At 46.4% G+C, this 16,030-nt stretch overlaps 1 protein-coding gene and 1 pseudogene across 3 annotated transcripts in view; one reads left to right on the top strand and one right to left on the bottom strand.

The window, feature by feature from the left end:
- The window catches only part of LAMA3 (laminin subunit alpha 3), a 249,672-nt gene that overhangs the window by 200,542 nt on the left and 33,100 nt on the right, over positions 1-16,030 (bottom strand). The window lies entirely within an intron of this gene.
- Positions 14,657-15,034, top strand: LOC139179296 (small ribosomal subunit protein eS25 pseudogene; annotated as a pseudogene).

Here is a 16,030-nt window from a genome sequence, read left to right on the forward strand (position 1 = left end):
ATGCGAAGAGTTGACTCATTGGAAAAGACTCTGATGCTGGGAGGGATTGGGGACAGGAGGAAAAGGGGACGACAGAGGATGAGATGGCTGGATGGCATCACTGACTCGATGGACGTGAGTCTGAGTGAACTCCGGGAGTTGGTGATGGACAGGGAGGCCTGGCGTGCTGCGATTCATGGGGTCGCAAAGAGTCGGACACAACTGAGCGACTGATATGATCTGATCTGATCTGATCTGATATTCTAGGTACCATATATGTTAACCATCTCACAAATATTCTCACAATAAAAGTGAAATTTCATGAATTCCATTTTACATGAGGAAAGTGTGACTCTGAGAGATGAAGCAACATGCCCACATTTTGCAGGTGTAAAAATCTAGCACTTTTGTATATTCTACTCACTGATAATTAGCAATGCCACCAAACCTGATCAATCCTTATATTTGATCTGTTTCATCTTGAGGGAAATAACTGTCAAAGAAGCTCTAAACATCATTATTTCCAAATAGGCTAAGATTCCATTACAGGGAGCCAGGAGGTAGGGAGCTATGTGATAATACATCTTGATGGATATTTGAGTACATTGGTTTTCCAAAGCTGCACTTTCTGCTACCACAAATTCTCATCAATGAAATAGTGTTGGTGGTTCAGAGGGAACCTCTCTGTTTTGCTTCATCCTACTCTGAGATAATGCACGATTCCTTGAAAGCAGCATAGCATTTAAAAATCTGACATTGAGGGAATTCCCTAGCTGTCCAGTGGTTAAGACTCTGATCTGCCAATGCAGGGAGCATGGGTTTTATCCCTAGTCGAGAAACTAAGAACTATAAGGGCTTCCCTCATAGCTCAGTTGGTAAAGAATCTGCCTGCAATACAGGAAGACCAGGGTTCAATTCCTGGGTCGGAAAGATCCTCTGGAGAAAGAAATGGCAACCCACTCCAGTATTCTTGCCTGGAGAATCCATGGACAGAGGAGCTTAGCAGGCTATAGTCCACTGGATTGCAAGAGTCGGACACGACTTAGCAACTAAACCACCATCACCAAGGTACTAAGATTCCACATGCTGAGTGGTGCGGCCATAAGATTTTAAAAAATAAAAATTAAAAAATCCCACATCTAGCAAGGGAAGACATACCACAGTATTCCCTGAGCCTTCCACGCAGATCTAGTTTAATAAGTCCTGGGATTCCATCACGTACCAACAGGACTTTCCACTCCAAATGTTTCCCTCCCATTTTTGTCGTAGCCACTTAATTCTGAGACGCCTCAGCACCTGTTTCTGTGCCCAGACACTGGGAGGCCACATTTCATTCTTTCTGAGTCCACTTGCAAGGACAGAGTCTGCTTCTCTCTCCCCACCACTGCGGTTCAACTTGCAGCGGCTTCCTGCCGAGCTCTCCCGCGTGGCCGCCAACTTCCCCTCAATGTACAGGTTCAAGATGGCACTGAGAGGCAGCCTCCAGAGTGGGTTCACAGTGGGTTCACGTATGTTAAGCCAACAGGTAAGGACTTATTCTCTTCTACTTGATAGTTTTAAACACTGTGCCTTCTAAATGGCACCTTCTGTTAACCCAAATTATCAGTTACTTATGATTGCTCTTTGATCACTCGAAACACTTCAAGGCAGCATGAGCGACACTTGAGACTCACGGATGTAAAGGAGGGCCCTTGGTGAAACGAGAAAGCGCCAGGCTATGGAGTCACTCGAAGCAGAAAAGAGAAGGCCGCTTTGTGCATTTTTGAAGAAATAACATTTGGGAGATAGAGTAAGGAGGGAAAAGTAACCGACAAGGACTTACGTCCCCATGTCCTCCTAACCTCTGGCATCTTCCTTTCTCTGTGCTCCTTTCAGAATGGCGAGGTCTGTCCAGGAGCCCAGCCCATGACTGGTCACTACTTGTAACTTCTGGTGCAGGAAGCAGGGCACAGAGGCCCAAGGATGGACACATGGGGCTATCTCATCACCAGAATCCACGCTTCTGTTCAGGGACTTCTCAAAGGCAACCTTTGCTTTTCACTCCTCCGTTTCAGAAAATCAACATTGGAAGTTCTGTGCACCTGCCTTTTCCTTTACAGTTAAGGACTCGGAGATGGTTAGAGGGGAAGAAGAGGAGGGGTGGAGAGGGTCCTGCTGCTAAGGTGTGACACGGTGACCTGAAGACACTGGGGCCCCAGAACAACTCAAGGCTGACCAAGTGCAGTCACTGAGCTAGAAGCCTGGGCTCCGCCCCTGTGCTCGCTGGGCTGCAGCTTAGTCCACAACTTGAAGCTCTGTCTGCTGGGGTCAGTGGTCCCAGCAGCGTCACAAAACAGCACAACTGAGCAGGTGGCCGCAGTCACAAGACAAGGAGGGAGACGGGCACCTGCAAGGAGTCATCAAGTTGAACTATCAGAGTAAGCATGAGAAGGAGGGAGAGAAACACTATCAGAGTAATCATGAGAAGGAGGGAGAGAAACACTAGCATGTGTTGAAGATTTAGGATATGCCGGGTACTAATGCTTCTGTATTTCAGTAGCTTTTACAATAACCCGAGTGTATGGATACTGATATTCTATTTCATAGATGCAGAAACTAAAGTTTGCAGATGGCTCAGACAGTAAAGAATCGCCTGCATTGTGGGAGACCTGGGTTTGATCCCTGGTTTGGGAAGATTCCCTAGAGAAGGGAATGACAACCCACTCCAGTATCCTTGCCTGGAGAATCCCATGGACAGAACAGCCTGGCGGGCTACAGTCCAGGGGGTTCACAAAGAGTCGGACATGACTAAGCAATGAACACTTTCGCTTTCAAAGTTTGCAGAATACATGGAATGTTCCATGAGTCGGTGACAAAACCAGGACTCAAGTTCACATCTGATTCCCAAGCCTGGGCTGTTATATGCAGTCAGCTGTATGGCCAGCCACAGGGCAGGTCAGGGAGAGCATGGTCCCTTAAGGAGTCGTTCCTCCCTGGGTGGCCCTGCCAACACCAGGAGTGGCTGTACAGCCTGACATTCCGGCCCTGTGTGCACCATGCTCAAGAAAGCCAGCAACAGGAGAAACACCAAGAGGTGCCTGGCAGTGTGGACGTGTGCCCCAACCTCCAGGTCTGTGCATCCCTAGCATAGTTATCACTGGCGATAGGAGGCTGCCAAATCCCGGACCTCACCTCCACTGCCTACCCTGCTTCTGGTTCAGCCTATCCCTGCTGTTCAAGCCCCAGGGAGGCCGGATAATGAGCAAAGTGTACTTCTGGCCAACTGCTGCTCAGAGTGTGGACCCCAGGCCAGCAGCCGGGCAGCCCTGGGAGCATCTCAGACTCTACAGGCACACCTGCGACCTTTGGAGTCAGACCTGTCATCCGAAGAGATGACTCAAATGTACACTCAAGTTGAGAAGCACTGGCCCAGCCCGCAAACATATATCCTTTTTCCAATCAGCTGCACATGGCCAGCACTGCTCTTTCTCCTGTAGAAACCTGGTCTCAAGTGAGTTTTAAGTCACTGTATTACCCTCCCAACAAGATTAGCCTTTTAACTGCTTGATCCTCAGCAAAAGGAATTCCAGGAGTGGGTGGGCAGCCTGCTCTACACCCTGCAATCACACCATGCTTGCAGCCGCCAAACCATCACCATAGGAAGCTGGCCAAGTTTTTCCAGCAACAAACTATGTCTTCTCCACGCTATGATCACAGACCAGTTTGGGGGACAAAATAAGTATTCCAGGTAGCCAGATTACAAGCCATTGTGATTTGTGCAAGTCTATCTTCTCTAGGATAATACGTTGAACAAGAAATTTCAGCAAAGAACACACTTTACTAAGCTCTAATTGTTCTCCAAAGCAAGCAATAACTCTTAGCAAGAGTAATAATGATGGCAGGAAAAGGTACGACGTGGGTGGGAAGGGGTCTTTTGAAAGAATGCCTCGAGGGGGTGTTATGAGTCATGATATCCATGCTTAGGATGAATCCTTATATATTTAGAAATGAACCCACTCTCGGCTGTCAACACACATATTATTATCCTACTGTCGCTGGAAACATTCAGGGGCAAAAGAAAAAATATTGGGGAATGAAACAGTACAATAGCTAATGAGGCCTTATAATTAAAGGATATCTTTGCTCAAGGGGAAAAGAACGTATCACATCAGTTCTCAAAGGTAATAGCTAAGTGAAAGGTTCTTGGTCTGTTATGTATTATATATAAAAGGAAAATTATAAAGTGGCAATCCACTCCAGTATTCTTGCCTGGAAAATTCCATGGACCGGGAGCCCGGTGGGCTTCAGTCCATGGGGTTGCAAAGAGTCAGACACGACTGAGCACTCAGTAGAACAGATGCCTCTTCCATCAGCCTTTGATGCTTGTCATCCTGCTTGATGCTGGGCTTCTCTGTGACAATCCACTTAGAAAGAAGCAAAACTGAAAACTGAACCACGCCAGCTTACAAAGCCTGAGTTTTGATTTTCTACAGAATCTCACTGAACTTCTTAAAATGACTCAGAACTATCACCAACACTATAAAATGAGAAATAGGACTTCCCTGGTGGTCCAGTGGTTGAGGATCTGCCTGCCAATGCAGGGGACATGGGTTCCATCCCTGATCCAGGAGGATCCCCCCACGCCCGAGGCAACTAGGACCAGGTGCCACACAACTGAAGCCCGAGCTTCACAACGAGAGAAAGCCCACCCAGCACAGCCAGAAATAAATAAATTTAAAAAATAAAATTTTTCTAGGCTCCAAAATCACTGTAGATGGTGACTGCAGCCATGAAATTAAAAGACGCTTACTCCTTAGAAGGAAAGTTATGACCAACCTAGACAGCATATTGAAAAGCAGAGACATTACTTTGCCAACAAAGGTCCATCTAGTCAAGGCTATGGTTTTTCCAGTAGTCATGCACGGATGTGAGAGTTGGACTATAAAGAAAGCTGAGCGCCAAAGAATTGATGCTTTTGAACTGTGGTGTTGGAGAAGACTCTTGAGAGTCCCTTGGACTGCGAGGAGATCCAACCAGTCCATCCTAAAGGAGATCAGTTCTGAATATTCATTGGAAGGACTGATGCTGAAGCTGAAACTCCAATACTTTGGCCACCTGATGTGAAGAGCTGACTCATTTGAAAAGACCCTGATGCTGGGAAAGATTGAGGGCAGGAGGAGAAGGGGACGACAGAGGATGAGATGGTGGGATGGCATCACCGACTCCATAGACATGGGTTTGGGTGGACTCCAGGAGTTGGTGATGGACAGGGAGGCCTGGCATGCTGTGGTTCATGGGGTCATAAAGAATCAGACACTACTGAGTGACTGAACTGAAAAATAAATGGTTTTATATGAAAATACACATCTCTCAAGCTTTGAATGATCATTGTTGCTGTTCAGTCGCACAGACCTTTGTCAGCAAAGTGATGTCTCTGTTTTTTAATACACTGTCTAGGTTTGTCATAGCTTTTCCTTCCAAGGAGTAAGTGTCTTTTAATTTCGTGGCTGTAGTCACTGTCCAGAGTGATTTTGGAGCCCAAGAAAATAAACTCTGTTACTGTTTCCCCATCTATTTGCCATGAAGTAATAGGACCAGAAGCCATGATCTTAGTTTTTTGAATGTTGAGTTTGAAGCCAGCTTTTTCACTCTCCTCTTTCACCCTCATCAAGAGGCTTTTTAGCGCCTCTTTCTATGATTCAACAGATGTTGGCAATTTGATTTGAATAATCATAACGTCAAATAAAATACATCTTGACGGTTTATTGTAAGTAGCACCCAATGTACAACTGGAATGGAAACAGTGATTATATTTGACTGTTTCAACAATATACTGCTTGTCTTCATCTATATCCCACTGTGTTTAAGAAAAAAGGGCGGGGAGGGATTTAGAACTGCAAATCCTAAAAGATGTAAAGAAAACAGCAATATGAAATTACCCAAGAGCAAAAACAAACAAACAGAAGGGGTGAAAGGAAAATTAGCAGTAGTGATGAAATCTTGAGCTCACAGTGAAGTTCGCACACAAAACAGAGGTGATGAAGGTCTAAACACTTGCACAGTATAGCCATAAATCGGCTTCCAGTAACCAATAATCAAGAGGGAAATGGGGTCCCATCCCAGTGTCTATATGTTTTGTTTAGTTTTACTTTTAATGCCCCAGTGAAGCACAATTATTTCAGGGACTAAAGGGATTTCTCAACTGGATCTTCTTAGGGGAACACTCTGGAAGGTGATGGACAACATCCTGAGTGAGGGGCACAGTTCTAACCAAACACCCACAGGGGCCATAAGTTTCATGAACCAGAGCAGGGACAGATGGGAGCACCTCATGCAACATCATCACACAGCATCTCAGGCCAGCTCTGCAGCCAGACTCCGAGGGAACCAATCCTGCACCCACTGAGTGCTCAGCTGTGACCACGAGTCACAGGGTCAGGAGGCTACAAAACATCCCCGAGTTTCCGTTCCCTCTTCTAGAAAACATGAGCCTCCCCTATGAGGTTGTAGTAAGGATGAAATGAGTTAATAGTTGAAAAGCGCTTAGACCAGTTTCTAGACTAGGAAGTCTGTTAGCATTCAGTTCACATGATAGGTGCATAAAACTTGAGGTTCTTGCAACTTCCCTGATGGTTCAGTGGGGGAAAATCTGCCTGCCAATGCAGGAGACACAGGTTTGATCCCTGACTGGGGAAGATTCCACATGCCACGGAGCAACTGAAGCCCCTGCACCCCAACTACTGAGCCTGTGCTCCAGAGCCCGGGTCCTGCAACTGCTGAGCTGGAGCACCCGGAATCCCACAACCCACTACAAGAGAAGCCGGCACAGTGAGAAGCCTGCACACCGCAACAGAGTGGCCCCGCTCACTGTAGCTAGAGAAAGCCTTCGTGCAGCAATGAAGACCCAGCTCAACCAAAAATAAATGCATAAAAGTTGAGGCTCTCAAGTCTAAACTGTTCATCTGTGAAGCAAGGTGTTATTCCTCTTGCTTCATCTTGTGAAGCAGATGTTGAAGAATTTTCTAAGACTCATAGCAGAGCTACCGCAAGGAAGAGGATGACAGAACTTCTCAGCACTCATTTTTCTGAATGTTTCAATTAATACTCTAAATGTAAGTGAGCAAAAGTTCAGCTTTTTCACTAAATCCTCAGTATGTTCCAAATTGCAAGGGATAAATGTTTTGCTCCTGCATATGTATGGCTTTTGGTGTGTGAGGGACATGTGTAAACAGAGCAGATACACTAAGGAACTTTCCGCTCATTTATTCGTACATTAAATACATTAATTCTACACACTAGGTGTTCTCTATAGAAAGGAACAGAATGCTGTTCCTTATAGTCATAACTCAACTGAACCCTCTCCCTCTCCCCTCCTTTACATTATATGTACTTTTAAAAAATGTATAGTTAATCACCTCCTCAATAATTTCCTTTCATTCTTTCAGAGATGACAGTTGGGGGACTTTAGTCAATTTCCTCCAGTCAAAAAGCATCCTTCGAAAGTCAGAGTGGGGCTTCCCTGGCAGTCTAGTGGTTAAAAATCCTCTTGCCAATGCAGGAGACACAGGTTAGATCCCTAGTCCGAGAAGATCCCACGTGCCTTGGAGCGACGAAGCCCATGCGCCACAACTACTGAGCCCACGTGCCTAGAGCCTGCGGTCTACAGCAAGAGAAACCACAGCAAGCCTGTGTACCACAATGAGAGGAGCCCCCTCTTGCCGCATCTAGAGAAAAGCCCACACAGCAATGAAGACTCAGCACAGCCAACAATAAATAAATAAATCCTAAAAAAAAAAAAAAAAAAGTCAGCTGATGTCACCCAAACCCCCAGCCTGAGACAGATAATCTACTAGAACAAAGGAACTTTGGAGAGTTTCCTAAAGGAGACTTTTACAAAGAAGTGAGCGAGGGCTACAGATAAGAGCATCTCAGAGCCCTTCCCACTCCAGACCTGACGGGCAAGGACAGGAAGCAGATACTGGAGCTGAGACAGAGCTGTAGCACTGAGATCCTACATCAGTGGGGAATAGACACCCCTGCCTCACTCCCCTCCTGTCCTCTGAGCACGTGCTTGTGTGCACAGCCCACTGGCCAGACTCTGCCAAGAACCTGAGCTCAAGGAGAATATGATGCTGCCCACTAAGGCAGGCTGCTTCAGGCCCTGAGTGGGATGGAGAGTGGCTGGAGGGAGAGAGGGAAACCATTCCGGTCACAGAGGCTCGGGGCTACACTCTGAAACAATTAGCAAACACATCTTGAACTGGCTAACCAAATCTGAGCCAGAGAAGAGACTTGCGGCCACAGAAAGGAGAAGCAGACTTCAAGACTAGCATCAACAACGCTCAAGAAAAATGACAGTTAATGGTCTGCTGCTGCTGCTGCTGCTAAGTCGCTTCAGTCAAGTGGTGCTACTCAAAGTGTGGTCCCCAGACTCACCCACGGAGCAACAAAGACAGAACCCAAGGGCGAGCGGGAGAAACCTTCGTAACAATTGAAAAGAAAAAATTGGCATCTGTTGAATCTAATTTTCAAATGACGCTTGTATTTTGAGGACATCTCTGGTACCTCAAATGGTAAAGAATCTGCCTGCATGCAGAAGACCCAGGGTTCAATCCCCGGGTCGGGAAGATGCCCTGGAGAAAGAATTGGCAACCCACTGCAGTATTCTTGCCTGGAGAATTCCATGGACATAGGAGCGTGAGGGGTACAATTCATGGGATCGCAAAGAGTCGGACATGACTGAGTGACTAACTTCTTTATTTTGGAAGTCTTTAGGCTTTATTTTTCAATTCATTTTTCTATGAATTCATTTTTACTGAATTTTACAAAGGCAGTGGTCTGCAACCATTTAGAAATGTTTGTTTTTAAAAAATGGGTCCTTTGTCACAGACACTTTGAGAGGCATGGTCTAAGCAGTGCTTCTCGAATCTTCACGTGCCCTTGGGTTGGGTGGTGGTTTGTGCAGCCTCAGGGACAGGAGGGCACCACAGGCTGGAGGGAATGACAAGAGAAGGGAGGAGAGCAGAGGCTAAGGCTGAGCACCAGCTGCCTGGGAGAGTCATAAAACGAGTCCAAACCACAGCATCCTAGCAGCCAGGGCAAGGTGTCAGCCCCGCCTGTCCTCAACACCAGCCCGTTGCAGGTCCAGCCCTGCCCAGGCCTGAGCAGAGCTGGGGAGATGCCTTCGCCCTGAAACACAGGAATTTATAAAACGTCTGCCCTTCACCCAGTCTCCCTGCCCTGACCTCCCTCAGCAGTTAAGAAGGCTACACTCTCTGTTCTCCTTGCACCCTACCTGATGTCAGCCAGGCCCTGGGCTTTGCTCTGTCACCCTGACGCTACCTGCCCCCTGGCTCTGCCCACCTGCACCCTCTGATAAGAGACCCCAGCCTGAATTCACTCAGCTGGGACCTCCAGGATGTGGTGACACAGATCCTGAATCAGAAAGAGTACACTGCATCCTTCCACCCTCCCAGGCTCCGAGGCCCTAGTGTGCCCCCTTCATCTCACCAGAGCTCCTGGGACTTCATGTGCTTAGAACCAGCCACGCGAAGATGGCAAGAGGCTCCTGGGCCAGGGCGATAGTGAGAGGCAAGGGAAAGACCCCAGCATTCACTCCGGTTATTCCATGATGTTGAGAAACTGTGAAGGTAAACCTGCGATCTCATTGTTCAGGAAGCTTAAAGCACATGGCTCAGAGCTCATCACGGACGATGCACTGAGTCAGGAAATTCCTACATGGCAGAGTCTACATTAGGGGTTTGAGAATTAAAGAGGAGTGCAAACAGCACAGGAGCTTGCCATTAAGTTAGAGAGACAAGGAGCGTGAAGCAACTCATCTGCAGGCTAAACGCCAAGGAGACCTCGCGTGGAAGACTGGCAGGAACCGTGGATGGGGTGGAGGGGCGTGAAGTTGGGGCCCCTGGTCTGGAGGGAGCTGCAGGGTCCCAGGAAGTAGGACATCCACGCTGTCTGCATCTCAAATCCACATGGGGACCAGGCTGGTGGGCAGGGCTGGAGCCAGGCAGGAAGCCTGGTCCTGATGAAGCCCTAACCCTCCCACCCAGCTCCTCAGGCCACCACTCTGGGGTTGGAGGGGCGGCTGGGGACCCACATAGCATCCCACCTGAAGGCGGGCAGTGACCACAGGAAAAGGAGGTGGTTTGGTTTGATTCCCATTTTTCTCTAAAAGAAGGAAATACAATGGAAGAATGGAAAGGAAAAAAACAAAAGTGAAGAGAAACCACAGAAACAGGAGTAGGGAGAGGAGAGGTTTTGGGAAGAAAAGAGTAAAAGAGGATGCCTGGTGACACAGGGAGGCTCCAGGGCCACTGGCGGGAGGAGCGACAGAGGCTCTGGGGTGGGGGTTCTGGGGGACAGTGGGCAGTGGAGAGGAGGGGCCGGGGCCAGGGCTCCCCCGAGACATTATATTTAACTCAAACTCTCATTGGAACCACTGTGAAGAATTCACGAAATTCAGTTTTTCCTTATATATGCTTGCCAATAATAGTAATAGGAAAACTGCCATGACTGAAAGCCAAAATATGCCTGAAATCATGAGTTTCACAAGGGAAGAAACAATTTTCAAGATTAGCTAAAGAATAAAAAGGTTCTTTAAAATTTTTTTTTCCATTTACTGGGCATTTTTCTGATTCTGTTGGCATTAAAGATCTCTAGCAGGCTGACCTCATTCCAGGAGGAACTGGTCAGAAGCTTACATTTTGGGGGGTGGAGGATGTCAGGAAGCTCCAAGTAAGCTTTTCCATCAACACGTCCAATTCCACCGGGAATAACTGTGCCTTTTGTCATCACTGTATTGAGCTCTTCTTTATTCCCCAAAAGGAAAGATTTTCCAATTGCTTTACTGTTTTTCTAACTCTAAAAGTAATACATGTGCTCAGTGAAAAAAATACAAATATAACAGCCAACATGAATTGAGTTCTCATAGTGTGAGAGGCATAATTTTAAGAATTTTTCTCTTAACAAGTTTTTATTTATTTAACTTTTGCCCATACCTTGTGGTATGTGGGATCTTAGTTCCCTGACCAGGGATCAAATCCACAATCCCTGCATTGGAAGGGGGAGTCTTAACCACTGGACCACTGGGGAAGTCCCTTTAAGGGTTTTTCTGTATTACATCATTAATTCCTCCCAACAACCTTATGAGGGTGGTTCTAGGTTCATCCCCAGGTCTCAGATGAAGAAACTGACTCCAAGACATTAACTAGAGGGCCCAGCATCACACAGGTAGAAAGTTCTGGAGCCAGATTTGCACCCATGTAATAAGAGTGATGGATCTGAATCACACTGTAAATTGGATTCACAGAAGAAAGTAAAATTGACCAATAATCCCTCCATCCAGAGAAAGCACTGTTAGCATTTTAAATACCCTCTTGCCTGACTTCTTGCTTTGCTCATACACAGAGATCAAATGTCATCATACCATACTATATACACAGCATACCTAAAGTTTGATTATTTTTTCTTTACACTATAGCACAAACATCTGTCAGATCAATAAAGACTCCCCCCTCTGTGGCAGCCTTCCTATGGTTGCCAATTAATCCATTCGATGCATCAGTTCCCTTACTGGATGTGAGATTGCTGTTTCCCACGTTATCTAATTATGAACAATGCTCCCAAGAATATCTTTGCTCAAACGTTTTGAGCATTTATCTCCTGCACTGGCAGGCAAGTTCTTTACCACTAGTGCCACCTGGGAAGCCAAACATTTTGAGCATTTACCTCATTATTTTCTTAGGATCAATTTCTAGAAGTATTAGTTCCATGACGAAAATAGATAACAATTTGTTAAGGTGCAAATATTCTAGGAAGCTTCAGTCCTGAGCTTCCAGAACTTTACTGAGAATAGATCGATAGATTCTTCACTCACTTGGAAGAGACAAGGCAGTGTGAGCTTATTGGAAGCCTAGAAGAGGAGAGAGGGAGGGACGTCAATGACAACTTCTCTAAGTAATAGCAGTAATAGTCTACGCCTGCATGGTGCTTCACAAGAATCAAAGCATGTTCACATACATTGTTCATAAGCATTTCCAGCCACAGCAGGGAGCCTCCGCCACACACAGAGGAGACCCTGCCAGGATGGCAGGACCCCAGCCTGTCTGGGTTCTGTGCCTCAGTCTCTTTCCCACCCTGACCATCACCATGGGACCAAAGGCTGGCACAGCAGCCTAGACCCTTCCCAAGAAGCCAAGTGGCTCTCCTCTGGTCAATTCCCAGTTCTACTTAATTCCATACCAGTACCTTGGCATGCCATCTTCCCTATGTCTTCTTAACTGCATGGCCAACCCTCAAATAGGATTAACCTTTTCTGGAAAGCACTGAGGGTTTTGGTTCTGTTTATTTTTCTCTTGGCAGCAGGAGCCATGACCCTTGGAGTTCTCGAGCAACGAACCTCATCATATATTTTCCATCCAGCTCTTTGAGAGACAAGTTCCATGTGGGTTGATGGACAGCTGGAGGGTGTGGGGGCTAGCCCTCTAGTGCCTCCTCCTGGACCGTAGGCCTCATCTTCTCATGGGAGGCCAAACCCTGGTATCACCCTTCCTGACAAGAAAAACCCCTCTGACTACTCTGCAGTGGCTGTAATCCTGACATATAAGCACATGCCAGAGTCACAATAGTGCGTGACTCAGGGTGACCTGGTAAGCATCACCAATGAAGTCACAGTGACCTCTGTTCAGCACTTGATCATATTAACTTGTATTGGTAGCGAGTTTGGGAGAAAATTCCAGTAGGAAAGTGTTGCTCTTTTCTAGTACACTTTCCGTTCCTGCTTCTGATTCTTGGTTTATGTTGTCTGACTATAGCCTACTGAATGTTTGGGGTGGAAGCATATTTTACTCATTTTCTGTTATGTCTGTTTTACTTGTGGTGCTGGTTAAATGCGAACTAGCAAATGTAAATGTTAGGGATATTTAAAAAATACAGCAGAGCTGTTCATGGTTAGAGCAAGACATATAACAAACGGGGTAATATAAAAAGAACACTCTCGAAATTTTTCTTTCCATTTTCATCACATTTTGGGGATGAAGGACCTTCCAGGACTTTTTAAGTCCGTGGATAAAAAGAATAATATTATATGCTCCTTGACCTTAAGGACTCTTGAGAGTCCCTTGGAGAGCAAGGAGATCAAACCAGTCAATCCTAAAGGAAATCAACCCTGAATATTCATTGGAAGGACTGATGCTGAAGCTGAAGCACCAATACTCTGGCCACTTAATGTAAACCTGACTCATTGGAAAAGACCCTGCTAAGCTAAGTTGCTTCAGTCGTGTCCGACTCTGTGTGACCCCATAGATGGCAGCCCACGAGGCTCCCCCGTCCCTGGGATTCTCCAGGCAAGAACGCTGGAGTGGGCTGCCATTTCCTTCTCCAATGCATGAAAGTGAAAAGTGAAAGTGAAGTCGCTCAGTCGTGTCCGACTCTTCGTGACCCTATGGACTGTGGCCCACCAGGCTCCTCCATCCATGGGATTTTCCGGGCAAGAGTGCTGGAGTGGGGTGCCATTGCCTTCTCTGGGAAAAGACCCTGATGCTGGGAAAAATTGAGGGCAGGAGGAAAAGGGAGCAGTTGAGGATGAGATGGTTGGATGGCGTCACTGACTCAATGGACATGAGTTTGAGCAAACTCTGGGAGACAGTGAAGGACAAGGAAGCCTGGTGTGCTGCAGTCCATGGGGTCAAAAAGAGTCGGACACAACTTAGCAACTGAACAACGACAACTTTAAGGAGCTCACGGTGTAATGGGCCTACATGACACAGCATATACAGCAAGTGCCAGGGGAGGTTTCCAGCAGGGGATACCTGAGTTACCTGGGAAAGGAGGTAGCCAGAGCAGGTGTGGAGCAAAGGTATTCCTAAGCACCATGAACAGCACCCAAACAAGGTCACAAAGCTGGAAATGTCACAGAGGGTTTGAAAGTGAAAGTGTTAGTCAGTCATGTCCAACCCCGTAGACTGTAGCCTTCCAGGCTTCTCAGTCCATGGGATTCTGCAGGCAAGAGTACTGGAGTGGGTTGCCATGCTCTCCTCCATGGGATCTTCCCAACCCAGGGATCAAACCAAAGTCTCTTACATCTCCTGCATTGGCAGGAGGGTTCTTTACCTGCTGAGCCATCAGGGAAGCCCCATGGAGTGGTTCAGGGAATTACAAATAGGTCCCTGCTGATGTGGCATGGAGTCTGCGGAAAAAAGCGGCATCTAGAAAAGAGACTAGTGAAAAGGCAGAAGCTAGACTGGGCGGGGGGGTGGGGGGACTTACACACCATCCCGAGAAACTTGGACTTTATTCTGAAAGTAGCGGGGAGCCATGAAAGGAATGTAAACAGGGAGAATGACATGTTTAAATCTTTGTTTTGCTCAGGAAGCAATGAGAAAGATTGATGGGTTGATGGGTAGATGCCTGGAAAACCACCAACCTCAATCATTTATACTGTTCCTATTGCTAGTTATCACATCTTTCTGCGCCATGAATGCCTGCAGGACAAGGGGAGAGAGCCGAAAGCAGAGGCAGGGAGATGGTTTAGAAGACATCACAGGAAAGAGCTGTCAGAGGCCAATACGAGGGTCACGGCAGTGCAGTATCAATGGAGAGAAGGAATGGGACTGCAGGATATGAAGAAGCAAGACGCACATTTTGTCCGACATCTTAGCAAGGTGGCGGTGGTCACAGTTCCTCTCCTGGCTTTGCTATGCCACCCAAGGATGACAAGAAGAAGAAAGATGTCGGAAAGTCAGCCAAGAAAGACAAACATCCTGTGAACAAATCAAGGGGCAAGGCCAAAAAGAAGAAGTGGTCCAAAGGCGAAGTTCGGGACAAACTCAATAACCTAGTCTTGTTTGACAAAGCAACATCTGACAAACTCTGGAAAGAAGTTCCCAATTATAAGCTTATAACTCCAGTTGCCATCTCTGCGAGACCAAAGGTCTGTGGTTCCCTGGCCAGGGTAGCCCTTCAGGACCTCCACAGTAAAGGACTTATGAAACTGGTTTCAAAGCACAGAGCTCAAGTAGTTTACACCAAAAACACCAAGGGTGCAGGTAAATATGCATGAATGGGTCCCACCAACTGCACGTTTTGAAAAGTAAAACTTCAGGAAGCAAGAGATAATAATTAAGTGGTAAGAAGGGGTGGGAGGAGAAGTGCAGGAACATAGAAGAGACTCAGTGAGCAGCATGCCGGTAAACTGGCTCCTGGAAAGAAGCCCTGGTGTGTAACATTGGCCAATGTCTCTGGTGTAAATGCTCCCACCCAGGGCTGATGTCAGAGCTGGGAAGAGCTACACGGTGTCAGCTTTCACCATCTCGAGGAGCCCCTGCAGGGCACAGAAGAGACAGCTTTGCCTTTAGAATGGTTGCTTCCTTCTAGAGCAACAGCTGGGCTACATTTCCTTCGACCTCACTAGTTAGTCTGAGTCTTTGAACCATTGTTTGGAGTGGAGTGACCTGGCCAGGATAAGTTATGCTTCAACTCTTACATGAATGAGAAATAAATCAGCATTGTGTTTAGCCACTAGAGTCAGGATCTGTTTCAATCTTAAGTAATCTTAGGAAATCATCTTAATCCATGGAGTCAATGTTGATTCAGTTTTATGGTTTGAGGAAATAGATAGATGGTGGAAAAATACATCAACTGAGAAAAAGATATTGCCAACAGGCAACATGGCCAGAGAATAAGCAGTTTTTAGTTGAGAAACTATTTCTCAGACATTATTTTCTATAACAGTGTTTAAAGTTCTTAGAATCTATCAACTAATGTACATTACCAATGTTTGGGACAGTGATTCAGAGAACTAAGCAAAACTGACATCTCAGAATTCTACTCTTGCTGTGGATCCACTCAGCTTCCTTGAGTTTTTCACACATAAAAAGAAAATGCCAGATTGTCAGATTCTCCCTAGTATGTAAGTTGCTTAAAAAGCACTTCAAAGGCAAATTGCCACTTTAGGTTATTTCAGTAGCATAAAGGATAAAATTACATCCTCAGTAGCCCCAGAGGATTTTATTGGTCCTTGTTTTTCTCTCACCAACAAATGATTGGCCTTCAAGGG

The sequence above is a fragment of the Bos indicus genome, chromosome 24 (genome assembly GCF_029378745.1).
Source record: "Bos indicus isolate NIAB-ARS_2022 breed Sahiwal x Tharparkar chromosome 24, NIAB-ARS_B.indTharparkar_mat_pri_1.0, whole genome shotgun sequence".
Classification (NCBI taxonomy): domain Eukaryota; kingdom Metazoa; phylum Chordata; class Mammalia; order Artiodactyla; family Bovidae; genus Bos; species Bos indicus.